The sequence below is a fragment of the Onychostoma macrolepis genome, chromosome 17 (assembly GCF_012432095.1).
Source record: "Onychostoma macrolepis isolate SWU-2019 chromosome 17, ASM1243209v1, whole genome shotgun sequence".
Classification (NCBI taxonomy): Eukaryota; Metazoa; Chordata; class Actinopteri; order Cypriniformes; family Cyprinidae; genus Onychostoma; species Onychostoma macrolepis.
The window spans coordinates 23,705,104-23,719,291 of NC_081171.1; the positions used below are offsets into that span (position 1 = coordinate 23,705,104).

General features: G+C 38.9%; 1 protein-coding gene across 3 annotated transcripts in view; it reads left to right on the forward strand.

Annotated features, from left to right (window-relative positions):
* otx2b (orthodenticle homeobox 2b) overlaps positions 1–14,188 on the forward strand; it is a 71,648-nt gene that overhangs the window by 22,860 nt on the left and 34,600 nt on the right. For 2 of the 3 annotated variants that reach the window (XM_058750331.1, XM_058750330.1), the window contains exon 3: positions 6,785–6,880. The exons of the other annotated variant lie outside the window; for it this stretch is intronic. The gene's annotated coding sequence lies outside the window, so the exon portion shown is untranslated. The remainder of the gene's footprint in view (positions 1–6,784; positions 6,881–14,188) is intronic. 3 annotated transcript variants of the gene reach the window in all.

Here is a 14,188-nt window from a genome sequence, read left to right on the forward strand (position 1 = left end):
CCTACCCCCACAGTGCCGCTTTCTCTCTCGACTGTACCTCATCAGATCTGTACCTCATCAGAGTTTGGGTGCCCTGTGTTCCAAGTGATGGAGTCACTACCATCCAATAACATCACATTTACCCTGAAGGTCCACGGAGTCATCCAAGTTCCCCCTAGACTCTTTGTCTGTCTCCTAGTCTCAAATCTCCCATGTTCAGTGCTTTGCCTGTTAAAGAAATTGAGTATCCTCATGCCATCATCTAATTTGTTCTCTGGCCTACCCTTGTATTCCAACCTTTTTCAGTTACTGCTTACTAAACACAGAGTCCATGAGCAGAAAGGCAAGCATGTTCTTTGCTTATATATTTTGATATGAAAATTGGATTCGGGTTGGTGTTTGACAACTTCAAATTCGTTCACATTTACAACACTAGACCATTGATGTGAACTTAACCACTTGAGCCACCACAGACATTGAGGAGGACACATCTCTCCAAAAGTCTAAATAATAGTTGCCAGTATAGGTTCTTTAATGACCAATTATTAAATTATAACATTTGCTCTAACCCAATCTTGGATCTTTTTATAGCCTTAATGCTAAGTGTATTAACCTTCTCTTGTTCACCGTTAGTCTCGTGTAGCCAGACCTTCAGACTGACGGCTGAAGGTCTGGAATCCATGGCAGCTTTCATTGGCCAACGCCCACCCATGAGGCCGTTTGACCGGCATGTCAAACAACCAATCACAGTTCGTTTCGTTCAGCGTCACGTTTTGGGGCGTGGAAATGTCACCACAATAACTCTAGTACATATTTTAATGATTCTATGCCGCAAACTTAAAATATTTCACAAACTTTTGAATATCCAGCATTTAGTTGATCCTGATAAGCGCTCGTCGTCACAGTTGTAAACGCGAAGGCTTTCTTCTTTCGTCAGGGGGTTTGGCATCACGGCATCTTTGTTTCCAGGCAGAACGTTAAAGAACGCGACACACACGTCTCCCGGAAATCCTGTAGAATTCAACCAATCCTATGACGACTTTGAAACTCCTGAAGTGTTTCCACTTTTGTGTGCCATATGCATCAGATGGTCCGTGGGCGTGATGTCTGAGGCTGAGACTAGCTCACCGTTAACAAGAATTTTGCCTAGAAGGAGATCTTCCAATTCTGAACATGCTAATTAAACACTAGTTATTATGGCAGTAACTCTTGTAAGGTCCCCTACGAATGTAAAGTCTTTGATACCTCTAAAGATGACGTGAGTTTTTGATCATTTGGGGAGTTTCTCGGTTCCTGAGGAAGGCCCCCTCTTTGCCCTTGTTCTGGAGTCTTATTTGGAAGATGAATACTAACGTTTTGAGGGAGTCCCGCAGTACCCTGTTGCCAAGGAGCCCACAAAAGAGCAACAACAGGTTTCCGAGGGACACAAGGTATTCTGCCACCCACACCTCCTTTAGCCTTCTCCGCCCTCTGTCCTTCCATCCCGCACTCCATTCTCTCTGTTGTGGCAACTTTTTACTTCACTTCATTTTCCTCTTTAGAATGTGCACATTGGGGTCTGACTCCCAGTTAGGACTGTGCCATTGTTGAGGTGTGTGTGGGGGGGGAGGTTCCATCGGGTATGGGGGATTAGCGAGGCCGGTTGGATCATCTTACAGCCGCCAACCCCCCTCCCGACCAGACCCACGGACAATGGGGATTAAACTTCTCTTATTCTTCCCCCCAAATCGACGGGATGACAAAGACGGTATTCCTCTGGGCCTTTTAACACCAGGCTGCACAGCTGAAGTTACGGTCGGGGGTGGCTAGGGACTGCGAGAGGGGGTGCGAGGGCGCCTTGGAGAAAATTAATCCTATGGAATTTTCTCCCTCACCTCTCCTTCTCTTGCTCATTGCAAATGGAGCTTTGTGGCCCCTCTCTGCTATCTTGCCCCACCAATCACAATGAACGAACACACACATACACACATGTAAGTTGGTGAAAGGGCCACAGGAAGGATAACACTGACGCCTTGCTCCGTGTTTAACACCCTAAAAGACAAACCAGCAGACGCCAGCCAGGAACGCTTTGAGTAAAGACCAATAAAGATCTACGTGAGCTGGTGTGGCAGCACAGGCCGAGGTGTCAATAAGCTCATTTGGCAGTTGACAGTGATAGCTTTAATTAAGTTTCTTATACACCGGTCTCCCGCTGGACATCCACTTAGTTTAATCACCATATGCCATTCAGAGGCGGCCTACACGTGTAATAGCCTTTTGAGTGCCTCTCACATCACTTCCACACCATTGCAGCTTGTTCCCACTGTATTTGGGCTGAACAGGAAGTGCAGCATGTACCACAGGTACTATAAATTAATAATTTTTTCCAAGTCTATGAGGGTAATTTGAACCAACATCCAGAAAAAAGGGGGCTAAAAAGACAAGGCAGCTTTGGCGATACTAATGGTTTGATGTTAGTGCATCATTCAAAATAAGCATCAGATTCCACTGGAACACGCTGCTGTCGTAGCTGGTGGACCAGCATAGTTATACTGTTTCCTACCTAATTCTTGTCGACCAGCATGTTCTTGTTGGTGCAACTTGTTGACAGAGTTTTGCAAGTTAAGAAGCCTGGTGAAATAGTTGCTGGTCGTGCTAGTCTTAGCTATGCTTTTCATCAGCAATCTGAGCTGGTGTCTAGTATAATCTTTGTTATTTGACGACGGAAGTCTTGCTAGTTTTGATACGTGGTGAGGGCACCTGCATACCATCATCTGTAATCGGTAATCTGACCTGTTGAGGTTAAGGGTACTTTCACACTAGCACCCAGGTTCATTTGACTTCATCCTGAGTCCACTTAAACAGATGATCTAGAGTACTGTTCATGTGGACTGTGGTATGGTTTACCGCTAATGTGAACTCAATCGTCCTAAATCATGTAAGTGAACTTGCTATTTATGACGTACGATTTGGTCAAATTGTGTGTTTGTGTTTGTGCTCACTCACTTCCCTGACAAATGGGACTGATTCACTACATGATGAGAGATAAACTCTCATTTAGACCAAGCAATCAAACCAAGTGTGAAGGCACCCAAAAAACCTTTTAGTTACTAAAAGGGATAGTTCACCCAAAAATGAAAATTCTGTCAATAACTCACCTTAAAGTTGTTCCAAACCCCTAAGACCTTTGTTTATCTTTGGAACACAACTTAACATATGTTTGATGAAGTCTGAGAGCTTTCTGACCCTGCATAGACAGCAAAGGAACTACCACGTTCAAGGTAGTTAGGACATTGTTAAAGTAGTCCATGTGACATCAGTGGTTCAACCTTAATTTTATGAAGCTACGATAATATATTTGTGTGCAAAGAAAACAAAAATAATGACTTTATTCAACAATTTCTCTTCCTTGTCAGTCGACGCTCGTTCATGACACCATGACTTATGCGTGTGCATTACTTTGCTTGCAAACAAGGCTCAGCGCATCTGGGTTCTACGTCAGGACGCCGGCTCCTGTGTCAGCAGCACCACACGCATACGACATGGTACTCTCGTGAATGCACGTCAACTGACACGGAAGAGAAGAAATTGTTGAATGAAGTTATTTTTGTTTTCTTTGCAAACAGAAAGTATTCTCATATCTTCATAAAATTACAGTTGAACCACTGATGTCACATGGAATATTTTAATGGTGTCCTTAAACCTTTCTGTGCCTTGAACGTGGTAATTCCTTTGCTGCCTATGCTGGGTCAGAAAGCTCTCGGATTTCATCAAAAATATCTTAATTTGTGTTCCAAGGATACACGAAGGGCTTATGGATTTGGAACGACATGAGGGTGAGTAATTAATGACAGAATTTTCATTTTTAATCTGTCACCTTTTAAAGCCATTTTAACAGTTCAGTCTCAGAGGGCCAACTGGGGGGGAAACCAATTGATTTGGGGATCCCTTTGCACCATGTTGTTTACAAACCTATCCCAGTTGTTCAATGTCAATTCATTAACATGCACTGATGAGTGGTAACCTAGAGTTGTTTTGCTGGGGGTGGTGAATGTTGGCCTTCAACAACAAATGACAACCTTTCACGCACAATACAAGCTGAATGATTTGCCTCATAAAACTGCATCTTTTACTTATTAGGGCGAGGATATGCAAAATGTGTGCACGTTATCTTGTTCTTTTCACCCTAGCCTCTCTCTCACCCCTCCCCTCCTATCTCTCAGTTCCTCTCTCTCACTCCCACTCTCAAACATGCATGTTTTCTCCCTCCCTCGCTCTTCCTCTCTCCGCAGTAAATAAAAGATTAAATGAGTGTTCTAAAAACACACACTGGTCACCAGAAGATAATTGTTTCAGCTTTGTTTACTGTGCGTGAGTGTTTTCTCTCTCTCTTCTCTCCTCCCCCCTCATCTTTTTTTTCTTTTTCATTGTGCACCATAATTAAAATTCCTTTATTTTCAAAGAAGTTTTACAAGAAGCAGCTAAATTGCCTTTTTTGTGTTTATGTTGCTGTCATTAGCCCACTGTCGTATTTTAGGAAGAATGAGAAAGGAGAAAAAGAGAAAGAAGTGGAGAGAGAGAGAAACTCACTCCGAATGTCCTTGGGAAAGACAGGAAGATCCACTTCATAGCATGTTTATTCAGTTCATGCTGTCCTTTCACCAATCTCTCTTCTATTGCAACCCATCTCCTTTCCTCTCTCTCTTTTTAAAAAAGATCAGCTCAAAGTCATTTAGTCTCAAGGGTTTGAACCTCTTCTGATGTGCTGAAATTAGAACTATACTCATTTGTTGCATTGTTGATGATCCTAATTGACACTATGCAGTATTTTTTAGATCGACAAATCTGCACATATAACAAAGGACATGGATATAGTGATTCCCTAATGGGTCTGAACCGTCTATGCTTAACCATGCCTATCAGCAGACAAACACAATAAATATGAATTTCCGGAGCGTGTGAGAATGGTGTCATGGATGTTCTGCAATCACCCTCCCTTTCCGGTCTATTTTATTTTCCCCAAACACTGCATTTGGAAAACAGACAGGGAGCTTGTTATTAAAAAGGTGACAATGAGATTTTGAGCTAAAATTTGCCACATGCCTCTTTTGTAACCCATGCACGATCAAGGCCATCTGACACCAGCTGACTGTGAATTGCCACCAGAGGCATGATGCCAGCAGACTCATCCTGTGCTGCCACTGCAGAAAAGGAAACATAGCAAATTAATATTCAACTATTGACTAGATTAGAAATATATCGATTTAGTGGTAGTATCACTAGTTCCTTAAAACACTGTTTTTAATCCCAAAGCACTAAAAGGATTTATGATCTCTGATCTCTAGGTTGATGAGCTCTGATTAGAAACATTATTTTGAGCATCTGTGCCATGGTGCACGTTCTGCCGCACTGAGGTGTGATACTCAAATGGATGATTTGCGTTTGAATTTGGCTTGCAACATTTCCAAAGACCAAAAAAAAAAGAGTTGCCTATTGTATTTCAGCACCTATGACTTCCACACATACCTCTCCGTTTCGATCCTGCCTTCCCTCTGCTTTTGCTTAGTCAGGCACTCATAATTGAATCTCAGGTTAAGATTACTTCTAGCAGCCACACTTGACTCGGTCAAAAACAACTATTACAGAGATCCAATGTTTTTTTTACACGGCTCTTCACATTGATTAGGCAATGTGCTGCCATGAGAAATGCACTGGATTCTAAATGACAGTCATTTGCATTAAATAAGGAGTGTGGGGCACTGGGGACCTTGCCTGCCAGAATCGTATTGGAACTGGAAGGAAATCACACAGCACTATGGGTTTCATTTGCTGTGTGTTATAGTCAACACACGTGTGATTCAAACATGTTTCGTCAACTGTTCTGTATCACGTATAATAGGAAGACTCTTTGTTTTCTTTCTCTTTAGCTGACAGTTGTATTCCACTTGACCCATCTAACAAGAGATCTAGTCAGCTGTGTTTCATTGACTCAGTTCATATAATAATGTTTTTTTTGAAATATATATTTTATATATTTATTTTAATCAATTATTTCAGTTGACGCTTATTTGTGTGCATTGAAAGTTGTTTATGGAAATTAATATATTGTTAAATGTTTAAATTGTTTAAAAAAAATTGTTTCCCACCTTCATAACATCAAATATATCTTTGATAGCAATAAATATGGCAAGTTTTGCATTTACACTGAAAAAAATAGTTCAGGATTTACTTTGAAAACTTTAATTCAGGAATTGTTGGTAAGTTTCACAAGAAACTGCAAGTAATATTCAAATTAAGCATTAAATGCTGAAGTAGAAGGACTGAAATAGTATTTTCTTACTAAACGTACTAAAGTAATCTTTTATTTACCACAATGAAAAGTAAAGTAATAATGGGTATTAACTGCTCTTTCTTTCTTAGACTACATTTCGTACTAAAAGATTTAACCAGCATAGATGTCTATGCCGATCCAGGTTGGTCTGTACTTGTTAGTTTTGATGCTGGTATAAATGATGGACCAGCACAGACATAATGTTCAGTCTTTAACACAAAATAGCCATGCTGGTGAAGTTAGTTAGGAAGCCCATTGGTCCACCAGCATTGCATGCTATGGACCAGCATACAAAACACAGCATATGCTGGTGACCAGCTATGCAGGTCTTTTCAACAGGGTTGGAGTTCTAAGAAAAAACAAAAAAACATCATAAATAGACGTAAATCAGCTGTAGCTGGCTGGCATCACTTGACAAGGACACAAACAAGATTAAAACTGATCTTGAACTCCAACTACCGTTAATGACTTGGACTATTTTGAATTTCTTCATAGGTTTGACAGTGTGTCCTTTCTAAGTCCCACTCTCCATCATTTAACCTCCCGGTTGGACAGAAGAACAGAAGAACAGAGGGTGCTGGGAAAGGAGGGGTGAGTGAAGTAAGAAAGAAAGAAGGCCTCTAAAAAAAAAAATAAAAAAAAAATCTTTTTATTTTCAAATGAAAGGGCAAAAAAACGTTTTGCTTGCCTCCTTCTGAAGCGCTGTCAAACTCAATCAGCAGTGAGGACTGCTGATGGCTGTTCATTGGCCAGACTCTAGTTGTGGACAATAGAGTTTGCTGTGAGCCACAGCGCACACACATACTGCGCTGCGCTCGCAGCCAATCACGGCTCTCTTAGAACAAGCCTGTCAGAGAACAGTGAACAAAACCCCAAAGACACGTATTTACCGCATAAACAGAAAGGCATAAACATTCACCACTTTCGCTGAAACCATTGTTCGACATAAAAGAGAAATTTATAAAAGAGAAACCGATACAACTTCGCTAAATAACAACATTACGGCCACCTGCTACAGTGTTGCCTCGCATCCGCAATGCACAGCAAAATCAAAACTCTGCCGTAATCACAATTATAAACATAACACCTCCATAAAACAAGCACACAGACACACAAATCCACGTGTACACACAAATGAAAATGGGCCTATAATATGACTGGAGTAAAATGGCCTTGAGCCTCAAGCCCTTTGCTCAGAACCCAAAAAGGCCTTGAATAGACAAGCCTCAAATCACATTGTCGAACAAATCTGGTATTAAGAAGAGGAAGAGAAGACTTTGCCCCAATTTACCGTCTCTGAAGACTTTAGTTAAGCTAGTTACTCTGGAGCTTAGGTGGAGATGAGGGGGCTACGCTAGTGTGTGTGTGTGTGTGTATAAATCCCTCTTCGTGTTTCAGGGACTGGGAGAAGGGGCCACTGGTCGCCAGACGCCCAGAGTCTGACACTCCTTCAACTTGAACCCCCCTCTTGCCAAGTCTGTGTTTACCCGCACCAAACAATAGGCCTGCTATTGGCAATTAAATGGCATTTGGAGATCCCTGGTGCAAGTTAATGGTATTACTGTTGTGATTCTTTCTCTGAATGGTGTGAGGGATTTCTTTCTGCACCAATAAAACACAGCTCACCGTCTTACCAGCATTACATAGCTTACCTAAGGCTTATGATTCACGGCTGCGTGATTACCGTTTGACTGTTTCTTTAAACGGCATAGTCACAGCTATGGCTGCCGGGCCAGTCTGCTGGATTGCCTCATATAGCCTCATTACCCATTTCATTTGTCTCGCCATGTTGCCTGTTGGTCGCAAGTTGCTGTTAATCTCCAAATTGAAATACATCAAATGTGGTCCTATGTGGCAGTGCGTTATTCGCCCACATACTTGTTTAACTTTGACATTTTGTAACTCCACTGTTCTTTTCCTTTTGCATGTTTCATCTTTCAAAATCGTAAATATGTAATATTTGTGATACAAATATTTTGTCTTAGATTTTCTCTGATTTTAAAGTGTTTTTTTTTTTTGGATGTGCACACACCACTTTAATTTTTCTCTAGATTTCTCTAGTCCCAAAAGAAGACTTACTGTACAGGGGAAAATAGCTCATATAATTCAATGAAACATATAGCAGCCCCCAAAAAGTATTTGAACACTTAATGTAAATTTAAAAATGAATGAATGCCATTTGAATTATTAAAAAAAGTCTATCTTGATATTTGTTTGCAAATGACACTTTTTAAATTTATTATCTGCAATGGTTTTTTTAAAGTGCTTTATGTGAAATTCATTACAAAATTAATTAGTAAAGAAATATAAAGTATACTTTTAGAGCAAAATATTTATTTCTGCTTTTTTCCCCCAAATCTTTAATGTTAGTGGATCATAGTTCATAGTTAATTTGATGAACTGCATGTAGCTACTAGAACACCTCTGTGAATTTGAATGTAAAAATCAGAAGTGGGTAAAAATAATTTAAAAATGACAATTATTAATTAAAAAATGGCCAAAAAATGTATTCTCTCATCATTTGTTTATATATATATATATTGAGATTCTGGCTTAATATTTTTTCCCTGGTAAGTCGTTGCTCATCCCATCAGTACAGTGCATTTTACTTCTAGATTTCTTCTCAAACATCAGAAAATAACACTGAATGTATGTACGGCACAAAAAAGAGCAGTTATTTCTTCACTTTTTTACTTCTTCGTCTAAGAATCCTTTCACAATGTCTACTATAGCTCCCACCCTCCACTCTCGCCCTCTCTGTCCCTCGTCACTTGTTTGCCCAGAGATCCTGTTTAGTGTGTCTTTTTCTCCCAGACAAGGGGCTTTGAGAGGAATATGAAAAGACAGATTTAAAGGTGAGAGGTGCTGGGGGGGAAGGAGGAGGGAGCGGGGGGGCTGTACTATAATAGCTCTCCTGCTACATTCAGATACTTCGCTTTTTATCAACTGGAAGAGGAGGGGTTCACCAATATAAAAAAAAAATCCTCCACAAGCAAAGGTCAAGTTTCTGAGGATAGAGGAATTGAGTGGGGAAGAAAAATTCTGACTGTGTTTAACTGGCTAAATGATTTTTACCCAAAAGATGACACAGCGCTGACCCTCAAAGTAATAGATATCTTCTTTATTAACTGAGAGAGTGTTTAATATTCCGGTCACTATGCAAGAGCACTGTATGCATTCCAATTTCTAAACACATAATGTCTAATATTCTGACTTCAAAAAGAGATTTTTAGGGTGATATAATATTTTATTGACTCATTATAATTATAATTTATAAAAATTATTGCATAATTGTTTTTGGCTAGCTGTTATTTTTTTATTTTAGTAGTTTTGTTTTTGATTTTGATTTTGTATGTTCATTTTTCCCGCAATTCTACAGAGGATAAGCAGTTTGGAGAATGGATGGATGGATGGATGGATGTTTTTGTTTTATTTCCAACCTTTCTGATATTCTCTATTAAGAATAATAAGATGGCAGTAAACAATGGGGAGAAAATTGGATAACAAGATCAAGGACTGACGCGAGTCAGATTCAAACTCATTTCTCCAGACTGAGCACTATAACTCAATGTGTGAGTGCATGCTAGTTACAACTTCTCCATTTGTGTTGGAAAATCACTTATTAACAGTTATTCTGCTTACTTGTTTCTTTTCCAGTTTTCTTTTCCTTTTTTATTTTTAAACCAGCAATCTCTTACATCTGTCAAAGGTGTTCCCTAAAACATGGCACTTAATGTAACATCCAAGGCATAAAACTGTGGGTTTAGAAGCCTGTCTAAAATGCCAGAGGGGATATAACAATCAAAATTGTACACGTGTCTAGTTAAAGGAGCCAATTAAGTAATGACATAGCGGGGGAGTCAGGATCAACACTGCCTGAGGAAAACCCATCTGGGAAACACACACACACTTACACAGGGCTGTCATAGCTGCCGGCTCTTTCACCTCTCACACACTCAGTGTGTCAATAGCAGCTTAGTTGCATAAATCGTATTCTGTGTGCCATTATAGGGAATATTATTAATAACATTATCACCTTTTACCTGGTGAATGTGTCATTGGAAATGTGTAATGGGCTTCTGGATGCCACAAAATGTTATAATGAAGTGTAAATGGCCAAAAAAAAAAATTTTTTTTTTTTTGCCTTGAATTATATAGAACCACTCATTTGTCTTACATACTACCGTATAGTAAGATTATAAATAAATAAGAATAATAATACTTTTTTTCTCATCAAGGATGCATTAAATTTATCAAAAGTGACAGTAAAGACGTAATGTTACAAAATATTTATATTTAAAAAAATAAAAATGTTCTGTTGGTGTGAACTTTCTATTCATCAAATAATCCTAAAAAAAAAAAACTTTTCTGTCCGCACAAAAGATGTTAAGCAGCACAACTGTTTTTAACATTATTAATAATAGTAATAATAATTCTAAATGTTTCTTGAGCAGCAAATCAGCATATTAGAATGATTTCTGAAGGATCATGTGACACTGAAGACTGGAGTAATGATGCTGAAAATGCAGCTTTGCATCAAAGGAATAAATTGCATTGTAAAAATATATTCAAATAGAAAAAGCCAAGCCCAAACTTTTGAAAGGTAGTATATATGTTGGACATTTGTGCGTTATATGAACAGTTTTAGGAGACAGCAGACGCAGAACAGGGAATTATTGTGGAATAATTAGGACATTTTTAGACTGAATTTAACATTGAGTTTAAAATTAAGTCATGCTCATGAGCATCAATATGCAGTTTGTTGGGCCTGAAACATGCTTTATGCAAGTTAATGAATGCAAGTACTTGATTTTTATGCATTGACAAGAAATTGTTGGATAAAGTCGTTATTTTTGTTTTCTTTGCGCTCAAAAATGATTGTAGCTTCACAAAATTATGGACTATTTTAACGATGTCCTTACTACCTTTCTGGGCCTTGAATGTGCCAGTTCTTTTGCTGTCTATGCAGGGTCAGAAAGCTCTCAGATTTCATCAAAAATATCTTAATTTGTGTTCCGAAGATGAACTAAGACTTCAAAAACCAACATTTCAGCAAGTGCATGTTCAATTCTCTGCATGGCCACAAGGGGCACTGTAGCGGACATTAGTGTTAACGTTCTTCTTCAGTGGTCATTTTTTTTTCTGTCAGGTCAACAAATATTGTTATGGAAGAGCAACGGTTTATAGAAAATCTTGCAGAGCAAGTGAAAGTTAGTTAAACTGTCAACATGTTTGAAGGTAACTCTATTACCCTTTTAAGCACTAGGTTCATTACGGCCACATTAACACCAAAACACCTTACATATGTTCAAACAATACCGTCTGTGTTAGTGTAATTGGTGTAACTCCTCGTCAGAGTTGATGTTTTCCAATATGTCAGTTGTGAGGATTTTCATTGCTGTAATTACTATAGGGGGAATTTCATAAAATTATTCTTCCAGAAATATGGAACTGTCATTTCATAAGTCCATTTCTGTGCATCAAAGAGATGTTGACTCTCACCTTTCCCTTTGATTTTGGCGTCGTTTTGTGGTTTTCCTATCTACACACACCGCCTGCAAGGCTTTAACCCTGTCCATCGCTCAGCCTTGATATCAAGTAATAACTATATCAATGAAAAACAGATGAAGAAACCTGACGTAATCCAACCAACGCCTCTTTATTGAGTGTATGACGGCAAGATAACGAAACGATGGAGTAATACATCCTCTCGACCCGCTGACTCCCAGTCAGAACCTAATCCCTGACCCAGGCCCGTATCTCGGACTATATGGGAAAAGAATATTCCCAGTCTCGCTTGATCCTCCCTCCCATCTCTTTCCCCAGGGACTCATCTCCTGCAGCGCTGCAATTTAGAGCATTTCAGCCCTAGCTATGATCTTAATTAGCTACACCTCCATCCGATTTCTCTCTCGCATGCACTCCTTGCGTTCCTCCCTCCCTTTCTCTGTCTCTAGTTCCCTCTCTCTCTAATTAAGCTCGGAGTGATCCTTGGCCGAGGGCCTCCGTGCGGGCGAACAGAGACAGAGAGAATCTGTTGGCCAGGGATTACAACCTTAAGCTAGGGCCACATCACAGGCAATCATCTCCCCCACCACCATCACCCCCCTCCGACGTCCCCAAGTACCAGTGCAGCATCAGCCTATGTTGTCCATTAATTTGCCTTGTATATTAAGCAGCCCCTTAACTTGAGTCAAAGAGGATTTCCCACTCTCAGGCAGACGCTGTAATGAGACATGTCAGAAAGAGGTGATTGGTTTTAGTGTCCGACACAAGCGAAGAGCCCTGCGTTTAGCGTGGCCTTCCACTTCCACTCGTGTCCTCGGGTTAACAGATGTTTTTGGATGCATTACAAGTCGAGAGGCTATTGAATTTATAGAGGGCCGAGTTATCGGTGCAAAAACTCTTAAGATAAAACTGCGTAATAATGCAGACTTCTAAAATCACTCAATCCAGTGTAAATGAATCATTAATTCATGAAAATTTCTAAATTAACTAATGATATTTAATATGTAATAAAATAAATTATTATCAATTTAACATGGACGGTTGTATTCTTTGAAGTAGCTTGGAGCATGTAAATATAGGAATTTTGTAACTATCCAACACAGTATAAGTACCAAGAATTATTTGGACACTGATGGAAATTTAAAAATGAATTAGATAACAAAATAGAAAAAAAAATAGCTTTTGCAAACAAATAATGTTATTAAATATTAAATTTTCTGAGCAATTACTTTTAACCAGCAGGTATCAAGGAGATATTTATTCGCTGTATGAAATGACTTCTCCTCTAGTTCACACAGGTGTCCTAGCAGAGTAACGAGTGGAGTTCATCACATTCACTATGAGTACAGACACTAAGTGTCACCAGTCAGAAGGTGTCTGACTGGTGAATTTAAACATTCTTTTTAACGTTTTTCTTGCATGCATATGTGCATTTTCTGTCTTTGTTCAGTATTTTCTTATATAACAAAGTCTTGCATTTTTAAGTGTGCCAAATACATTTTGGGGCAACCTTGCTTTGCAATGGGGAAGCAAGCTATTTTGTAATGTGCAAGACTTATTACAATTAAAAAAAAAAAAATAAATTTAAAAAACTTTCTGTTTAAATATTTTCAAATGTAATTTATTCCTTTGTTGCCAGCCATTACTCTAGTCTTCAGGATCATATTATTCTTCAGAAATCATTCTAATATGCTAATTTGGCATTTTTGGGTGAATGAATGCACACACAAAAGATATAGATGTATATATAGGCTGCCGTTCAAAGGTTTGGAACCTGGAATGTTTTTTAAGAAGTTTCTTATGCTCATCAAGGCTGCATTTATTTGATTTAAAAATAAATAAATAAATCAGAATGATTTCTGAAGAATCATTTGACACTGAAGACTGAAGTGGCTGATGAAATATCAGCTTGCATTACAGGAAAAAATTATATTTTAATGTATATTAAAATAGAAAATTGTTATTTTAAATTTTAATAATTTTACAATTTACAGTTTCTTCTGTATTTTTGATCAAATAAATGCAGCCTTGATGAGCATAAGAAACGTCTTTAAAAACATAAAAAAATCTTACTGAACTTTTGAACGACCGTATAGATATAAATATAGAATGTATGTATAAATAAACATACACATATATATGTATGTAAGAATTATTTTTTTTTTTTCGATTCACCTGCTACTTGAATGTGTGGTCAAAAGTTAATTATGGACCCTGGTACACAGTAGATGTTTTTTGTAAAGACTGCTCTCTCTCCCTCTGTTTCGATTCCCTTTCTTCCTTACTCACTCACTCTCTCGCTCTTACGATGAAAGTGCACCAGCCGCTGGTTCCACTCTTACCGAGAGGCAGGCCAGTGATTAGTGGGGCGGAAGGCCAGCGCAGCCCCTT